Raw genomic sequence first — 19406 nt, forward strand, 5'->3', positions numbered from 1 at the left:
TATGGTCCCACTCTAGTGATCTCTGGAGAAAGAAACCTCACCCTGGGGCACAGCTGATCTTCACTCACTTTTTAGCACACTGTCTCCATCTTGTGAGATAGCATTCACATCTCACTTTATTCACACCTGTCTATACAAAATAGCTAACTATGAGGAAGTTTGGAGAGCAGTTGCAGTTAGAGGAATAAAGGCTTCATGAACAATATAGTGGATACCTTGGGTACTTAACCTGCATCTTAAAAGAAGAAAAGTAGATGAGAGGAGAATGCATAGGTGTAGAACTCAAAGGGACCACCCAAATAATGCCCACCCAAATAATCCAATCAAATTTACGTTACCAGAGGTCTTTGAATTTTTTATCCATTTGAAAATTTTTGAACTCTGAAAATTTGAACATTTTTTAATTTGAAAATTTTGAAATTTGAATATTAATATTTCAATATGATTTGGCAATCATTTTCATTTTATTTTTGTAGTTTAAAAGCATTATTCTGAGAAAAGATCCACAGACTTCAGACTGAATTCCCAATTTAAACTCTGTTTAAAAACAAGGAATCTGAGACTTTGGATAGTTAAGAGATTTGCCTAATATATTACAAAGACAATAAAAAACAGAAGGAGAATCTGAATACTGGTCTCTGAATCCATCAGCAATTCATTCTCCTTTCCCTTTTCTGTGCAGAAGGCTCTAAATTCTTATACTTATTGATGTAAGTGACTATCATCTGTGATTTGTGATTTGAGTAAGATTAACGCAGCTCCATTAAGATGCAGAGAGAGTGCTGGTTATGTTTGTCTTAGGAGGAACAACCCTGGTTCCTTCACAGCCTCAAAACACTACAAAGCCTGAAGATTCTGGTAAAATGATTAGAACTGGGACTTTGGTGTCATATGGTACCTATCTTCTAAAGCTCCCCAGGAAATCCTCACAAACAATATATTATCTCCTCTCAGTGGAGTGCCAAATACTACAAAGCAGACAGAAGTACAGGAGAGTTGGAAGAACCAACAGAAACAATTCTGTCAGTGACAGAACTGAGATAATCTCTCTCCAGTCTTCTTTCAATAATTCCTGACCTGGATTTTGCTGGAACAAGAAAAAAAAAGCAGAAAAATATTTTCTTCCTGAAAACACACCATCATGATCACAGAAGTACACTTAAAATTTAAGTATTATTGTTTTTTTCTTTGTTCCTATCACTAAACTTTAAAACAGTCATAAACCCAATTCCTTCCCTTTTTTTAAAATACAGTATTCATTATCTTCTTAGGACTGCCATTGGGAAGGACTCCTTGTCAAAGTTTCTACAGCCATTTCCCTTTGGTTTCACATTTTTAGTTGGTTTAGCCAAAAAGAATATAATCTCTACGTGGTAATAGGAAGATATCCAAATTTTATATTAGATTTTTTTTTAATCTCAAGTAGCTATCTTTAAGCAAGTAGTGCATATTAATGAATGAACACATTATAAACCCATCATAAAGACCTCTGTGAGGGAAGAAAGAAAAAAAAAAATACCTTCAGCTCCTTTCACCATTATACTGCATAGCTCTTTGTAATTTCCTCTAGTTGCCATCTCAGGCATATTGTAAGGAGAGTTCCAATGAGCTGGAATCTTTTTTGTTAAGGTGTTATTTTGCCAAGCTGTTAGAGAATTGCAGCTGGGGCCAAATTTGTTGGCTTTCTCGACAAGGCTGAAAAGTGTCCATAGATTTTTCTGAGCCCCTTCCAATATACCACAGCAGCTGCTGTGTTTATGCACAAAACCACTGAGTAAGTGGCAATTAAACTACAAAATTCAAGATCTTTAGTTGGGGAGCAGCAGGTAGTCAGTGCACAACTGGCAGTGAGGGGAAGCAGAAAAAAGATGTCCACCTTTGGGATGTTGAGTCAAACTTGTAAATATTCCTTTGTTGTGTATAGAAATGGATTAAAAAAACAACAACAACAACAACAATCATCACAATAACACTTGACCAAAGTAAAACAAACTTTCTAAGGTTAAGAAAACATAAAATGAATTGCATTATTCACTGTTTCTGCACATATCTTATTTATTAAAAAAAAAAAAAAACACAAGTGATATGAAGACATGAAGTTTTTCTATTATATTACAAAGCTATAGAAAGAAACATGGCTGCCAATAATATATGTCAAAGTGGCATTTCACCACACCTCCACCTTAGTTCATCCTTTCTGAAAAAACCACAAAAGGAATGCTGTTCATCAAAACTCATCGATCATCTTATCCTTTTTGCCACAGGAGTTGAGCTGCTGTGGCTGTTTCCATCCAGGAACAGCCAAGAAAATATTAATCAAAGACAGTACAAACCCTATTATTTTTCTTCCCTCTTTGTAGTGTTCTATACTAATTGTGCTTGGCAATATGAAAAAAATTGTCATGGTAGACTATAGTGGATTGTCATCTTTCTTCTCTAAACATGGCACCAAGGGGCATGTTGTAAGAGGGCACAGTGGTCCTTCCAAATGTCAGCCTAGAAAAGATGTTCCACAGGTCCTACCAACTTCTATTAATAGCAGGTCTTTCATATTTTAACTTCCCTTTTTCTTTCTTAAACTTGTAACTACCATACTTAACCGAGCTGGGAGTTAATTGATTTCAATATTTATGGGTTTATTAAAGACCCAATAAAATATATGCTGATTTTGTTTTAATCAACTGCTCCTTATCCCAACAACTAATGAGGGAAACATGAAAGGTAAGGATTTAGAATGTATACCTAGAATAAATCACAAAGAATAGATGACTTAGTTTTTCTTTTCTATATTTGCTATCTCAGTGATAGCATATAACTCTTTGGTTTTTATATACCACATCTATCCAATCAAGATATATTTCAATTAAAACAACTATAACCTTCTTCTAACCTATAGTTTCCTTTATTTCTGAGATATGTCAAAATAATTAGAAGAGCAGCATTTTGTTATGATTTATAGATACTTCTATTCAAGGAAGGAAAGATTTTTCTGACCTTTTGACATAGACTTATGACTTCTAATTCCCTGTGATTTTCTCTAAGATCCTTAACTATGGGGGACGAGGACACATATGTCTTTTACTGGTTTGGAGGGAGGGGAATAAAATCATATCTTTTAAGAAGCTTCCCAGAGAAGAGCATCTTCATGGCAGGGAATAAAAAAGGAAATTTTTTTTTTTATTTAATAGCCTTTTATTTACAGGATATATGCATGGGTAACTTTACAGCATTAACAATTGCCAAACCTCTTGTTCCAATTTTTCACCTCTTAGCCCCCACCCTCTCCCCCAGATGGCAGGATGACCAGTAGATGTTAAAAATATTAAAATATAAATTAGATACACAATAAGTATACATGACCAAACCGTTATTTTGCTGTACAAAAAGAATCAGACTCTGAAATATTGTACAATTAGCTTGTGAAGGAAATAAAAAATGCAGGTGTGCATAAATATAGGGATTGGGAATTCAATGTAATGGTTTTTAGTCATCTCCCAGAGTTCTTTTTCTGGGCATAGCTGGTTCAGTTCATTACTGCTCCATTAGAAATGATTTGGTTGATCTCGTTGCTGAGGATGGCCTGGTCCATCAGAACTGGTCATCATATAGTATTGTTGTTGAAGTATATAATGATCTCCTGGTCCTGCTCATTTCACTCAGCATCAGTTCGTGTAAGTCTCTCCAGGCCTTTCTGAAATTATCCTGTTGGTCATTTCTTACAGAACAGAAATATTCCATAATATTCATATACCACAATTTATTCAGCCATTCTCCAACTGATGGACATCCATTCAGTTTCCAGTTTCTAGCCACTACAAAAAGGGCTGCCACAAACATTCGTGCACATACAGGTCCCTTTCCCTTCTTTATGCTGGATCAAAGGGTATGCACATTTTGATAACTTTTTGAGCATAGTTCCAAACTACTCTCCAAAATGGTTGGATTCGTTCACAACTCCACCAACACTGCATCAATGTCCCAGTTTTCCCGCATCCCCTCCAACAATCATCATTATTTTTTCCTGTCATCTTAGCCAATCTGACAGGTGTGTAGTGGTATCTTAGAGTTGTCTTAATTTGCATTTCTCTGATTAATAATGACTTGGAGCATCTTTTCATATGACTAGAAATAGTTTCAATTTCTTCATCTGAGAATTGTCTGTTCATATCCTTTGACCATTTTAAAAAAGGAAATCTAAAGGATTTCTGTAATAGAAATAATTGGTCATCTCTGATATCTAATTAAGATAGGGAATTAATCTCTTCCAGATTTTCATCTGATTTCCAATTTCATCAGGCATCCTGGAAGGATGATTGGATCCAATGTAAACCCTTTGGTGTAAAGGAATTATATGCTCATGGATTTATGCTTCTCTAACAAAGCATTGGATTGTTTGGAGGCTACTGAATGAAAATAATAATGCATGTGTCTGGAAGACTTATGATAACATGGTGGAGAGAAATGATCTAGGACAACATGAAAATGTGTGTGCATTAAAGATTCCAACCCAACATATTCCAGTGGAAGAGAAATATTATGGCTTTTCTGTCAGAGTTGTGAATTTGTAAGACTCATAACTCAAATTGTTCTGGCAGAAAAGAGAGCATGATTCTAAACCCTAGAATATAGACTCTGGCTAATTTATTTTTTTTTAGCCTTATTCTTAATCTCTATGTTCAACTAAATATTCTACTGTTGCATATAATTTATTGCCTTGGTTTATTAGCACTGAAATTTATTGACTACATAGATTGGGATTAATTTCAGAATTTTCAAGCTTCATAATGAGATAGAAATATGTGACCAAGATCAGAAATTTACCAATCAGAATCACTATGAAATCATCTGTGAAGAATTTAAAGCTATTCAAAATTTTTTCCTTATATCACATTGACAGAAGTAAAGGCTAATGTGGAGGTCAAGGAGCAATATTGATTATATGAACTGGTTATTAAAGTGGAAGTAGCAAAAAACTTGTTTCTTTCTGGCCTCGCATTTCAAATAAGTTGCTTTCGTTGTTCTATTATTATTGTGATACAATGAAAATAGTACTATATAAGAAGTCAACAGAAGAGGACTATATTGATAGTTCTATTATTTTCTAACCATGTGACACTGATCCCCTGATTTCACTTCTAAAATCTTAGTTGTTGTTATCATTCAGTCATTTCATTCATGTCTGGCCCTTTGTGATCCCATTTAGGGTTTTTATTTTTGTCAAAATGGTTTAGTGAAATCAAAGTTTTAGGTTTGCTATTTCTTTTACCAGCTCATTTTATTTTTATGTTTAATGATATTTTATTTTTTTCCAATTTCCAATAAATAACATTTTTTTTAGCTTTTGAGTTCTACATTTTCTCCCTCCCTTCCTCAATTCACCCCTCCCTAAGACATAATCAATTAAGCAATTTGATATAGATTACACACACACACACTCCCCCTCCCACACACACAGAGGCACATATATCATGTTAAATATGTCTATATTAACCATGTTGTGAAAAAAGAAATAGACCCAAAAACAAGATGGAAAAAATAAAGTGAAAAACAATATTTCTTGATATTTATTTAGACTTAATTAGTTCTTTCTTTGGATGAGTCTTTGGAATTGCCTTAGATCATCATATTGGGAGAATAGCTGAGCTTGTTTATAATTGTTCCTTGTATAATATTGTTATTGTACTATACAGTGTACTCCTGCTTCTGTTGACTTTATTTTGCATCAGTTAATGTGAATTTTTCTATTTTTTTTCCTAAAATGAGCTTGCTCATCATTTTTTATAGCACTATATTATTTCATTAGGATCATATACCACAATTTGTTCAGGTATCCTCCAATTAATGGAAATCACTTCTTCCAGCTCATTTTACAATAGGCTCATTTAGTTTAACAGGTTTAATCAACAGGGTTAAGTTTCTTATCCAGGGTCAAATACCTACTTTAGTCTGAGGCCACATTTGAACTCAGAAAGATGAGTCTTCCTCCTCAAATCCTGAGACTCTAAAGGCAAAGTGTTTCCAGATGAAGCCCTTAAGGGGGTTATGAATTATTAAGGCTTTTGGAAGAATGGAAAACAGGATCTTAAAAGTGAGTTACAATCTGCAGCAGGGTTTGTAGAAGGAAACAAATTATCTAAAGAAAACTTCTTAAAAATACCTAGTGAAATGGAAAAGGCATATAACTACTTACAAAATGGATTTGATGAAATGGAAAAATACATCAACTCCTTGAAAAACAAAATTTGTGAAATGAAAAAATAATCCAATAAATTAAACAAATCATTAAAAGTTCAGTTGGGCCGAATGTAAAAGGCAATTTTAAAAAGCTAATTGAAGAAAGAAATTAACTAAAAATTAGAATTAAACAAATGGAAATGAATGACTCACGGGGACATTAAGAATCAGTCAAACAAAACATCCAAAATGAAAAAAGAAAATAGAATAAAATGTAAAATACTTCATTGATAAAACAACTGATGTAGAAAATAGATCCAGAAGAGATAATCTAAGAATTATTGGCCTACCTGAAAACCATGATAAAAAGGAGCCTAGACAACATCTTTCAGAAAATCATGAAGGAAAACTGCCCTGATGTCTAGAAATAGAGAGCAAAGTAGCCATTGGAAGAATTCACCTCATCATCTCCTAAAAAGAACCCCAAAGTGAAAAATTCAAGGAGTATTGTAGCTAAACTTAAGAGTTATCAAGAGAGTTCTGAGGGTGGAGCCAAGATGATGGAGTAAAGTCAGGAAGCTGCTCAAATTCTCCCTGTTTCCCTTGAAAACTACATAAAACTAAGCCATTATAACAAAGTCTGCTGAAATGAAACCACTATCCAGAGCAAGACGGACTGAAAAAACTTCAAGAAAGGTCAGCCTCACTGGGGTCAAAAGGGTATTCAACCTAAGTCAGAAAGACTCTCAAAAAGCCAGTGAGAGAGTTTTAATCAGAGTAAATCAGCAACTAAGACACTTAGTATTGGCTCAATAGGGCAAATCACTTGGGCAACTTTCAGTCCCAGCTCAGAAGGTAAACTTTGTGAAACCAGGCCCTTTCCTGAAAAGAGCCGGCAAAGCTACCTCCTATAAACATAAGGGGCCCCTGTGCTCAAAGTCAAGACTCAGAGCTGCACAGGAAGCTTGGGACAGCGTCTCCTTTGCCCCAGGAGCAGAATTTGACCTTAAAAGTCAAAAAACAGGTAATACCAAAAGAAAAGAAAGAAAAATGCAAGAATCAGAAAAGAAACTTGATCATAGAAAGCTACTATGGTGACAGGGCAGACCCAAACACAAACTCAGAAAATGACAGAATGTCAACAGAAGAAATCTTAGATTGAGATAAATTGGTCTCAAGCCCAAAGAGACTTCTTGGAAATGCTCATAAAAGACTTCAAAAGGCAAATAAGAGAGGTAGAAGAAAAACTTAGAAAAGAAATGAGAGGTATGTATGAAACAGTCAACAATTTGGAAAAGTAAGGAAAAAAAAAACTGGTTGAAGCAAACAACTACTTAAACAATAGAACAAACCAAATGGAAAAAGACATACAAAATCTAACTGAAGAAAACAACACTTTAAAAACTAGAACAAGGCAAATGGAAGCTAATGACTTTGTGAGACAGCAAGAATCAAAGAAACCAAAAAAGAATGAAAAAAATTAAAGAAAATGTGAAATACTTCATTGGCAAACTAGCAGATCAAAAATAGATCCAGATGCCCATCAATTGGAAAATGGCTTAATAAACTGTGGTATATGAATATTATGGAATATTATTGTTTCATAAGAAATGACCAGTAGGATGATTTCAGAAAGGCCTGGAGAGACTTGCATGAACTGATGTTGAGTGAAATGAGCAGGACAAGGAGATCATTATATACTTCTACAACAATACTATATGAAGATCAATTCTGATGGTGGCCATCTCCAGCAATGAGATGAACAAAATCAGTTCCAATAGAGCAGCAATGAATTCAACCAGCTACACCGAGCAAAAGAACTCTGGGAGATGACTATGAACCATTACATAGAATTCCCAGTCCCTATATTTTTGTCTGTTTGCATTTTTGATTTCCTTCACAGGCTAATAGTACACTATTTCAAAGTCTTATTCTTTTTTGTACATCAAAATAACTGTTAGGACATGTACACATATTGTATTTAATTTATACTTTAACATATTTAACATGTATTGGTCAACCTGCCATTTGGAGCAGGGGATGGGCAGGAAGGAAGGGAAAAATTGGAACAAAAGGTTTGGCAATTGTCAATGCTGTAAAATTACCCATGCATATAACTTGTAAATAAAAAAGCTATAATAAAAAAAATAGATCCAGAAAAGACAATTTAAAAATTACTGGCCTACCTGAACGGCCTGGCCAACAAAAGATCCTGGATAGCATTCTACAAGAGGTTATTAAGGAAAACTGCCTCAAAATTCTAGAAAGAGAGGGGAAAATACTCATTGAAAGAATCCATCTATCACCTCTGAAAAGAGATTCCACACAAAAACAAATAAACAAACAAACAAACAAAAATAAAAACTAAGAAACATTTTTGTGAAAATCCAGAACTATAATCTCAAGGAAAAAAATATTGCAAGCTTCCACACAAAAACAATTCAAATATCAAGGAGGAACAGTCAGGATTACCCAGGATCTGGGAGTTTAAAAAAAAAAAAAAAAAGGAGGGGGGGGCAGTGTGGAGGGCTAGAGATACCACATTCCAAGTCACAAAGGACCTGGAGTTACAATAAAATCATTTGCTTCTACCAAAGAAATAGAATGGTGAATCAGTGGAATAGATTAGATACACATGACACAATAATCAAGGACTATAGCAATCTAATATTTGATAAATACTTAAATTCCAACTTTTGGATTAAGAACTCACTATTTGACAAAAGCTTCTAGGACAACCAGAAAATAATATGCCAAAAAATCAGTTTAAACTTATGTCTCACACTCCATTCCAAAATAAGGTCCAAATGTATACACATTTTGGGCATAAAGAATGATATCATAAACAAATGAGGAGAACAAAAAATAATTTACCTAATAGATCTTTGGAGAAGGGAGGAATTTATGACCAAAGTAGAAATAGAGAACATTATGAAGACACAATTGAAATTTTAATTGCATTAAATTAAAAAGGTTTTGCACAAAGGAAACCAATAAAAACAAGATAAAAAGGGAAATACAAAGCTGGGAAAAAATCTTTACAAGTATACAAGGTTCTCTTCTACAATGTATAAAGAACTATGTCAAATTTATAAGAATATAAGTAATTTCCCAATCGATAAATACTCAAAGGACATGAACAAAAAATTTTCAGATGATGAAATTAAAGCCATCTATAGTCACATAAAAAAAATGTTCTAAATCACTATGGATTAGAGAAATGCAAATTAAAATAACTCTGAGGTACTTCCACTTTAAAATATTAGAAGGTCTAGAATATGATATTCTGCAGGGCAAAGGAGCTTAGATTACATTACTAATTAGCTGGATATTCAATGAAATAGTCAATTTCATTTATTTTTTAATGAAAAGAGCACAGCTAAACAGAAAATTTGATTTTCAGATATAGAAGTCAAGAGAAGAATAAAGAAGTAACAAGGAAAGAAAGAAATAACTATGTTTCTTTTAAAAATAGATTAAAGAGTTGTCAGATCAAGGATAAAATGTAGAAAGCAGCAGAAAGAAACAATTCAAATAAAAAGGAGCCGTTTTGAGGATTATTAAGGACCTAAAAACTTCCACTTTAAAATATTAGAGGATCTGGAATATGATATTCTGGAGGGCAAAGGAGCTTAGATTACATTCAATAATTAGTTGTCCAGTAAAATTAAGCATTATCTTTCAGAGGGAAAGATGGATATTCAATGAAATAGTCAATTTCATTTATTTTTTAATGAAAAGAGCAGAGCTAAACAGAAAATTTGATTTTCGGCTATAGAAGTCAAGAGAAGAATAAAGAGGTAAAAAGGAAAGAAAAAAATAACAATGTTTCTTTTAAAAGTTAAAAAGTTTACATCCCTATATGTAAAGATGATATGCTTAACTCTTGAGAAGTGTATCTTTGTTAGTGATATACTTAGAGAATATATACTTAGAGATATACTAGAGATAGAGTAGAGAATACTTAGAGAATACTTAGGTATTATTTGACTTTATTATGATGTTATAAAAAAAGAAAACTAGAGGTGGAAAAAAGATTGTACTGGAAGAAGAGGAAAATGAAGGTCAAATGGAGTAAATTACATCTCATGAAGAGGAAAAGCAGATCTATTACAATTGAGAGAAGGAAGGGAGAGGGATGATCCTTGTGTGAACCTTATTCTTATCAAATTTGGCTCAAAGAGAGAATATAAGAATATTTAGCTTCATAGATAGAATTGTTGCATGCTATAGGAAAATAGGAGAGAAAGGGGGAAAGAGGGAGGCTAATAGAAGAGAAAAGAAGGAGAAGAGAAAAAGCATAAGAAAGGGAGAGGGGCTGTAAAAGAGAAAGGCTTTTTGAGGGAGTTGGTCAAAAGGAAAACACTGGAGAGGAGAGATAGAGGAAAAGGAAAGAACAAAGTATAAGTTGGGGAAAATGAGATAGTGGGAAATACAGATATAATTTTAATTGTGAATGGGATGAATTGTCTCTCCTCCCTCCACACACACACACACACACACCCCTCCCAGAAAAAAAGAGAAGCAGATAGCAGACTGGATTAAAAGTCAGATTCCTTCAATATGTTGTTTGCTAGAAACATATTTAAAGCAGAGTGACATATAAAAAGTCAAGGTAAAAGAGTGGAGATTAAGCTTTAACTGAAGTTAAAAAAAAAAAAAAAAAAAAAAAAAAAAGCAGGTGTTGTGATCCTGATCTCAGATCAAGCAAAAGCAAAAATAGATCTAATTAAAAGACATACTGAAGGAAGCTATATTTTGCTAAAGAGTACTATACATAATTAAGTAATATCAATATTTAACATATATGCAAATGATATAGCATACAGATTTTTAGAGGAAAAGTTAAGTGAACTATAAGAAGAATTAGAAAACAAAACTATACTAGTGGGGGATCTCTACCTTGCCCTCTTAGAATTAAATAAATTGAACCACAAGGTAAATAAAAAGTTAAGGAGATGAATACAATTTTAGAAATGTTAGGTATGATAGACCTTTGGAGAAAACTGAATGGAGAAATAAAGGTATATATATATATATATATATATATATATATATATATATATATATATATATATTTTTTTTTTATTGGCAGTACATGGACCTACACAAAAATGACTATGTATTAAAGCATAAAAACATCAAAATCAAATGCAGAAAAGTAGAAATAGTTAATCAATCTTTTTCAGGTCATGATGCACTAAAAATTATACATAATAAAGGGTCATTTACATGTAATAAATTGACCAAAATTAATTGGAAATTAAATAATCTGATCCTAAAGAATGAATAAGTGAAACAATGAATCATAGACACAATCAATAATTTCATCCAAGAGAATGGCAATAATGAGACAACATACCAAAATTTATGGGATGCAGTGAAAGCTATTCTTAGGGGAAGTTTTATATTTCTAGAGGTAAACTTGCAGAAAATAGAGAAAGAGAAGATCAATTGAGCATGTATCTAAAAAACTCTAGAAAATGAACAAATTAAAACCCCCCATTAAATATCAAATTTGAAATGCTGAAAATGGATGGGAAGATTAATAAAACTGAAAGTAAGAAAACAATGGAACTAATAAACAAAACTAAGAGTTGGTTTTATGAAAAAAAAAAAAAAAAACCAAAATAGATAAACCTTTAGTTAATTTGATTAGAAAGAGAAAAGAAGGAAGTCAAATTGTTAGTATCAAAAATGAAAAGTGTGAACTTTCCACCAATAAATAAGAAATTAAGGCAATGATTAGATGCTATTTTACCCAACTGTATGCCAATAAATCTGATAATCTAAATGAAATGGATGAATATTTTTTAAAAATATAGAGTGCCCAAATTAACAGAGAAAGAAATTGAAGAATTTATTAATCAATTACTAAGAAAAAAATCTCCAGGGCCAGATGGATTTGTAAATTTGTCAATTCTACCAAACATTTAAAAAACAATTAATTCCAATATTATGTGAACAATTTGAAAAAAATAGGGCAAGAAAGATTCCTACCGAATTCTTTTCATGACACAGATATGATACTGGTACCTGAACCAGGTAGGATCAAAACAGAGAAAGGAAATTAAAGATCATTTTCCCTAATTGATGCATGAATATTGATGCAAAAATGTTAAAACAAAATATTAACAAATAGATTACAACAAGTTATCCCCAGGATAATATACCATGACCAAATAGGATATATATACTATGAATAAAGTCCTGCTTCAATATTAGGAAAACTATTGGCATAACTGACTATATCAATAACCCAACGAATAGAAGTCATATGATTATCTCAACAGATACAGAAAAAGTACTTGGCAAAATCCAACATCAAATATTATTAAGAACACCAGAGAAATAATAACTGTAGTTTTCTTTAAAATGATCAGTAAAATCTGTTTAAAACCATCAGAATGTATCATATGTAATAAGGTTAAACTAGAACCATTCCCAATAAGATCAAAGGTGAAATAAGGTTGTCAACTATCACCATTACTAATTCAATGGTTTTTTTTTTGTTTTTTTGTTTTTTTGTTTTTTTTTCCAGAGGAGAGCGCGAACGCAGTCCCCCACTACCACAAATTATGCAGTCAAGTTTCCCGCATTTGGGGAAATCGCAGGGGTCAGCCCATCCGGAGTGCAATGGATAAGCCTCGCCCTGGGGAAACCACCTTCGTGATCATGGAATCACCCCTGCCAGGTAAGTATAATGTTGTTTTAATATTAACAAATGTGAAAGCAAAAAGAGAAGCCAAAGAAATTAAAGAAATTAGAGTAGGTAATGAGAAAACCAAATTATCACTCTTTTCAGATGATATGATGGTATACTTAGAGAATCTCCCAAAAAAAACAACCAAAAAACTACTAAAAACAATTTATGACTTGAAAGAAGTTTTAAAACATAAAATAAATCCACATAAATCATCAGCATTTTTATATATTGCCAACAATGTCCAGCAGCAAGACATACAAAGAGAAATTCCATTTAAAATAAATATAGATACCATAAAATATTTGGGAGTCTACCAGCCAAGACAAAGTCAGGAACTATATGAAGATAATTACAAAACACTTCTCAAATAAAGTCAGAGCTAAACAATTGGAAGAATATCAAGTACTCATGGGTAAGCTAAGCTAATATAATAAAAATGCCAAGTCTACCTAAATTAATCTACTTATTCAGTGCCATACTAATAAAACTCCCAAAAATTATTTTATAGAGCTAGAAAAATAATAAAACTCATCTGGAAGAATAAAAGGTCATAAATTTCAAGGGAATTAATGAAAAAATGCAAAGCAAGGTGGTCTAGTGTACCAGACCTAAAACTGTATTATAAAGCAGTGGCCATTAAAACCCTTTGGTATTGGCTAAGAAATAGAGTAGTTGATCAGTGGATTCACAAGACACAATTATCAATGATTATATTAATTATATTAATTGGTGTTTGATAAACCCAAAGTTCCCTGCTTCTGTGATAAGAACTCATTATCTGACAAAAATTGATAGGGAAATTGGAAATTAATATGGTACAAACCAGGCATTGGTCAATACCTAACCCCAAGATAAGACTAAAATGATTTCATGATTTAGATAGACAGAGTGATATTATAAGCAAATCAGAAAAACAAATGATAGTGTATCTCTCAGATCTATGGAGATGAAAAGAATTTGTGGCTAAAGAAGAAATAAAATAAATTATGGAATGCAAAATGGATAATTTTGGTTATATTAAGTTAAAAAGTTTTTGTATTAAAACATGGAAACAAGATTAGAAGGGAAGCAATAAACTGGGGAAAAATTTTACATCCAAGGAATTTGATAAAGACCTCATTTGTAAAATATATAGATAAATTTATTAAAATTTATGAAATACAAGCCATTCTCCAATTGACAAATGATGAAAGTATATGAACAGGCCCTTTTTAGATGAAGAAATTAAAACTATTTCTAATCATATGAAAAAATACTCTAAATCATTATTGATCAGAAAAATGCAAACTAAGACAACTCTGAAGGAACACTGCATACATTTACGATTGACTAAAGTGACAGGAAAAGATACTGATGAATATTGGAGAGGAGGTGGGAAAATTGGGACACTAATTCATTTTTCATGGAGTTGTGAATTGATTCACGCATTCTGGAGAGCAATATGGAACTATTCCCAATGGGCTATCAAATTGTGCATAACCTTTCATCCAGCACTGGGCTTGTATCCCCAAAAGATCTTTAAAAAGGGAAAAGGACACACGTGCAAAAATGTTTGTAGTAGCTCTTTTTGTATTGGGATGGAACTAGAAACTGAGTGGATGCCCATCAATTGGAGAATGGCTAAATAAGTTATGGTATATATTTGAATATTATGGATTATTATTGTTTTATAAGAAATGATCAGAAGGATGATTCCAAAGAAATCTGCAGAGACTTACATGAACTAAGGAAAATATTGTATACAGCAATAGCAAGATTATACAATGATCAATTCTGATAGGTGTGGCTCTTTTCAAGAATGTTATAATTCAGGAAAATTCCAATGGTCTTATGAAGAGAGCCATCTGCACCCAAAGAGAGGACTGTGGGGACTGAGTGTGGGAACACAACACAGTATTTTCACTTTTTTCCTGTTGTTTGCCTGCTTTTTGTTTTCTTTCTCATTTTTTCCCCTTTTTGTTCTGATTTTTCTTGTGCAGCATAATAATTAAGGAAATATTTATAGAGGATTTACCTATTTTTAATATATATTGGATTACTTGCTCTCTGGAGAGAAGGTTGGAGGAAAAGAGGGAGAAAAAAATTGGAACACAAGATTTTGGAAGGGTGAATGTCGAGTATTATTTGTACATGTTTTGAAAATAAGAAGTTTTAAAAATAAATAAATTTTCAAGATCCCTTATAAAAAAGAGATGAATCTTCCTTACTTTAAACCCAGCATTTTATCCTATACAGTCTAGATGTACAATGAATCTTAGTTTTCCTTATATAAAATGTGCACAGTATCACCAACTTCTCAAAAAATTTTTTTCAAAAACCATTATGTTTATGAACTTATTAAAAAGTACAATTATTTCAGTATTTAATGGTGCTACCTTAATTTTATCTCGGGGAAAAACAACTCTTAAATGTCCTTGACTTTTCACATCCTGTTATACAAAATGACATAAAGGATTTTTATGCTCATTTAACAAAATAGTTATTTTTTTTGTATTTAAAATGCACAGAATAACATGCAAAGAAAGATAATGATCACAATAACTGCTTTGCCTATGGTATTTTATAATAATTATTATTTCTTACTTATCAATTTTATATGAAGAAAGGCAAATGTTCCATTTTGTTCAAAACAATGAAGTAGAACATACAAACTACAATCCAATGAGTTTTACTTTGATTCCTGGCAAAGTTTTATAATATGATATTAAAGGGATAAGCATTGAGCATCAAGAAAAGGAAGTGATAATCAGAAAGGGCCAGTGTGGTATCATGAAGAATAGATTATGGAATGAAAAAAAATTAAAAATATAATTTACTTTATTAACAGGGCTAATTTGATGACAGCTATCTTATAAATACAATTTTTCAGTATGTTAGCAAAACATTTGGTCAAGTATTTAAAAATAATCTTATATACAAGATGGAAAGTTGAGGCTATATGAGCAGGAAATCTTTTTTATTTTATTTTATTATTTAATATATGGAATAAAACTATCATTTCCATGACATAGTATAATTAAAATGATCATATATGACAATATAACTATTATATACTAGATATTTTTAAATATATAATTGTTATTCTGTAATTTTCTTTTTCTTTTTTTCTTCCTTTCCTCCATCCTAGAGATGACTACTATTAGACACAAATACATAAGTGTATGTATGTATGTGCATGTATATACACATGCACATATACATAATACATATATGTATGTGTTTGTGTAATCAATCTATATATGCTTCTATCAGTTCTTTCTCTACATGAAGATAGCATATTTTTTCATAACTTTTGTAGTTAATTTGAGTGTTTATAATTTTCAAAATGATTTGATCACTCAAAGTCATTCTTAGAACAACATTGCTAATATTGTATACGATGTTCTCTTGGTTTGAATTGTTTTAGTCTGCATTATTTTGTACAGTCCTCAATGATTTTCTAAGTGGATGGACCTCATCATTTGTTATTGAACAGTTGTATTCCATTACAGATGGGTATCTCTAAAATTTCTAGTTCTTTGCTGCTACAAGGAGAGGTGCTATAAATATTCTAAAATATATAGATTCTTTTTTTTTTCCCCCTTATCAATCTTTGGAAATAGACTTAGGTGTATTATTGCAGGGTCAAAGGATATGGAAGTTTAATAATTCTTTTAGCATAATTCCAGATTGCTTTCCAAAATGATTAGATCATTTCAAAGTTCTAGCAATAATGCATAACCTCTAACATTTATTCATTTCCCGTTCAAACATTTTCAGGCACTATGAGAGATATAAACGATATTTCAATGTTTTAAAATCTGTATTTCTCTAATCAACAGCCATTAAGAGCATTTTTATACAATTATAAATTGTTTTTATGTCTTCCTCTGAAAATTGTCTGTTGGAATCTTTTGACTAGTTATCAATTAGGAAATGACTCATATTATTAGAGATGTGACAAAGTTTGTTTTATATATTTGAGATATGATATCTCTATCTGAAAGAGTGTCTGCTAAAAGTTTATTTTCCTCCCAATTTTCTACTGTTCTGATTTTGGGTACATTTATTTTATTTGTACAAAATATTTTTCAATTTAACATAATCAAAATGAGCTATTTACGTTTTGTTTTGTTTCTTTTTTATTCACAAATGTTCATTTATCCATGTCTGATTAAAAAAAAATGTGCCATATTCTTCAACTTTTTTGTATTATCTATCTTTATATGCAGGTCATGTATCCATTCTGACATTATCTTGGTAAATGATGAAAGGTATTACTCTAGGCCAATTTCTGTGATATTGTTTTCCAATTTTCCCAACAATTTTTAATCAAATAATGAATTTCTTGACAACAAATCTTTAATAGAGTAATCAGGATGCTGGCATTTGGCTTCCTAAAGTTTTTATTAAGTTACTTTGATGTTGAATAACATGATGCTCTTATCAAATTTTCAGATGCCACAAAGCTGGATGAACATGGGGATACAAGTTACATATAAGCTGACATACTGGATGACAGGATTTTAAAAAAATTACAAACTAGGATATTGGGGAAAATTTATTAAGATAAAGTTGAAAAGTTAGAAGTATGAATACCTATGTGAACCAACTTCAAATGTAATATAACAAAAATGTAGTTAAACCATACTCATTGATATAATTGTCCTAAAAGTAGCACAACAGCAGGTATTATATTTTTTGGTTGAATTGAAAGAATGATAATAAGAACTAATTAAATTTTCAGTGTGTAAGTGTTCTTTAACATATGGGAGAAATCCAGATCTGTTACAAATCAAGTCTAAATTTATTGTTTTGTTGATTATCTTAAGAAAGTGATGAAAAAGCTGCTATTAATGAAGATCAAATATAAAAATATGTCATGAATAAATTTCCTTCCTTTGGAGAGACAGTTTTTAAACATTTATGTGTATAGTCTTGTCTACCCTATAGAAAAATTGCCTTGTATTTATTTGTTAAGTGTTTTGTTCACACTTATATTAGTACTATACTGTTTTTTTTTTCCCCAATAGAACCGAAGATTTTTAAAGACAGGAAAATAATTAAATTTTGTCTTTCTGCCCTCCCTGTCTAGCACATGAGGCATTTCATAAATTTGTATTGATTGATTGAAGGTATAGTGGGGATGATCAGGAGAAAATTTTTAATTAATTTCATGGATCACAGGATCAGAGATTTAGATTTGAAAATATTTCAGATCATCTAGTCCATTTCCTGTCCAATTTAGAGAAGAAGATCTGATGCACAGAGAGATAAAATAATTTGCACAGTAGAAAGTGGTAGAGTTAGAAATTTACATGTCCCTAACTCCAAATCCCATATTACAAAAACACATATCCTTTCATAGACATGTCTTGGTAATGATCCTTGCTTTATATAATCTCAGTCCAAAATTATCCTTAATATTCTTCATCTCATTCTGGGGGTGAACTCTAGATTTGTTTCTCTCCCATGATCTTCCTTTTTCCTTTTCATTAAATTTCATAAACATTTTCTACTCATGTAAAGATCATAGGTAGTGCTAGTAAAATAGAGAATGTGCCCATATTTTTCATTATTGCTCTCAGCTTTGATTCTACTACATGATGAGGGGGTATATATATCCATGCTACAGCCCGATCTTCACTTCACACCATCCTGTTGAATCGATTTAGGCTACTAACTTTAACTTTCACATTCATTGTCCTAGACTCTCTTACTAGACTGTGGACAAAATTTCCATCAAGAGGCTCCTAGCCCCAAATAGCAGGGGAAATATATATTTTTTCCTAAGAAACCTTCAGAATAAAGGATAGCTGCCTGCTCCTGTAACTTTTACAATCAATTATAGATTCCAAAGGCACTCCCATTTTTGTCATCAAATTTGTTATTTGTTTCAGGGGTGAATTTACTCTGTTTATTACTCAGACTTTGTACCTTTTTGAAGAAACATCTAAGGTTGTGGACAGAGAGGAGAGAGGGAAAGAAGGAAAGAGGAAAAGGAGAAAGAGAAAAAGAGAGACAGACATCAACACAGACACAAAAACAGACACACAGAGACATGGAAAGACACAAAGACAGACAGAGAGAGAGACAGAGAGATGACAGAAAGACAGAGATCATAGAAGATCAGCAAAGGACACGAGTCATCAGTCTCAACAATGATATTAGATGGTAATACTGTCTGCTAAATAGAATTATGTTGATAAGGAAGTAGGAAATGAACTGTATCATAGTAAAAGAAGGATTTATAAAAGGGTAGAGAGTACAAATGATTAAAGAAACAATTTTGATAGCATGACTTTGAAAAGCTTTTAAACCAACTTAATGCAATTAGTTTAGAATGGGAGTGGTGATTGGAGGAAAAGAAAGTCTTTCCATCACATATTTCTGATAAATTCTAGATAGCCAAATTATTGGGAGATGTACAACATTTGTTGCATAACACTAAAATATTTCTTTAAAAAATTAGCAGTCAAAGAACATGGATAAGAATTTTCAAAAAATTGACTTCAAAAATTCATTAAGAACTAGAGAAATACCAATT

At 31.9% G+C, this 19406-nt stretch overlaps 1 non-coding gene and 1 pseudogene across 1 annotated transcript; one reads left to right on the forward strand and one right to left on the reverse strand.

Moving 5' to 3' along the window:
• The window catches only part of LOC100927962, a 44438-nt pseudogene that overhangs the window by 6736 nt on the left and 18296 nt on the right, over positions 1-19406 (forward strand).
• Positions 12713-12876, reverse strand: LOC111721322. Its single transcript, XR_002770582.1, has one exon. It is a non-coding gene; the product is annotated as a U1 spliceosomal RNA (small nuclear RNA).

This window comes from Sarcophilus harrisii, chromosome 6 (assembly GCF_902635505.1).
Source record: "Sarcophilus harrisii chromosome 6, mSarHar1.11, whole genome shotgun sequence".
NCBI lineage: Eukaryota > Metazoa > Chordata > Mammalia > Dasyuromorphia > Dasyuridae > Sarcophilus > Sarcophilus harrisii.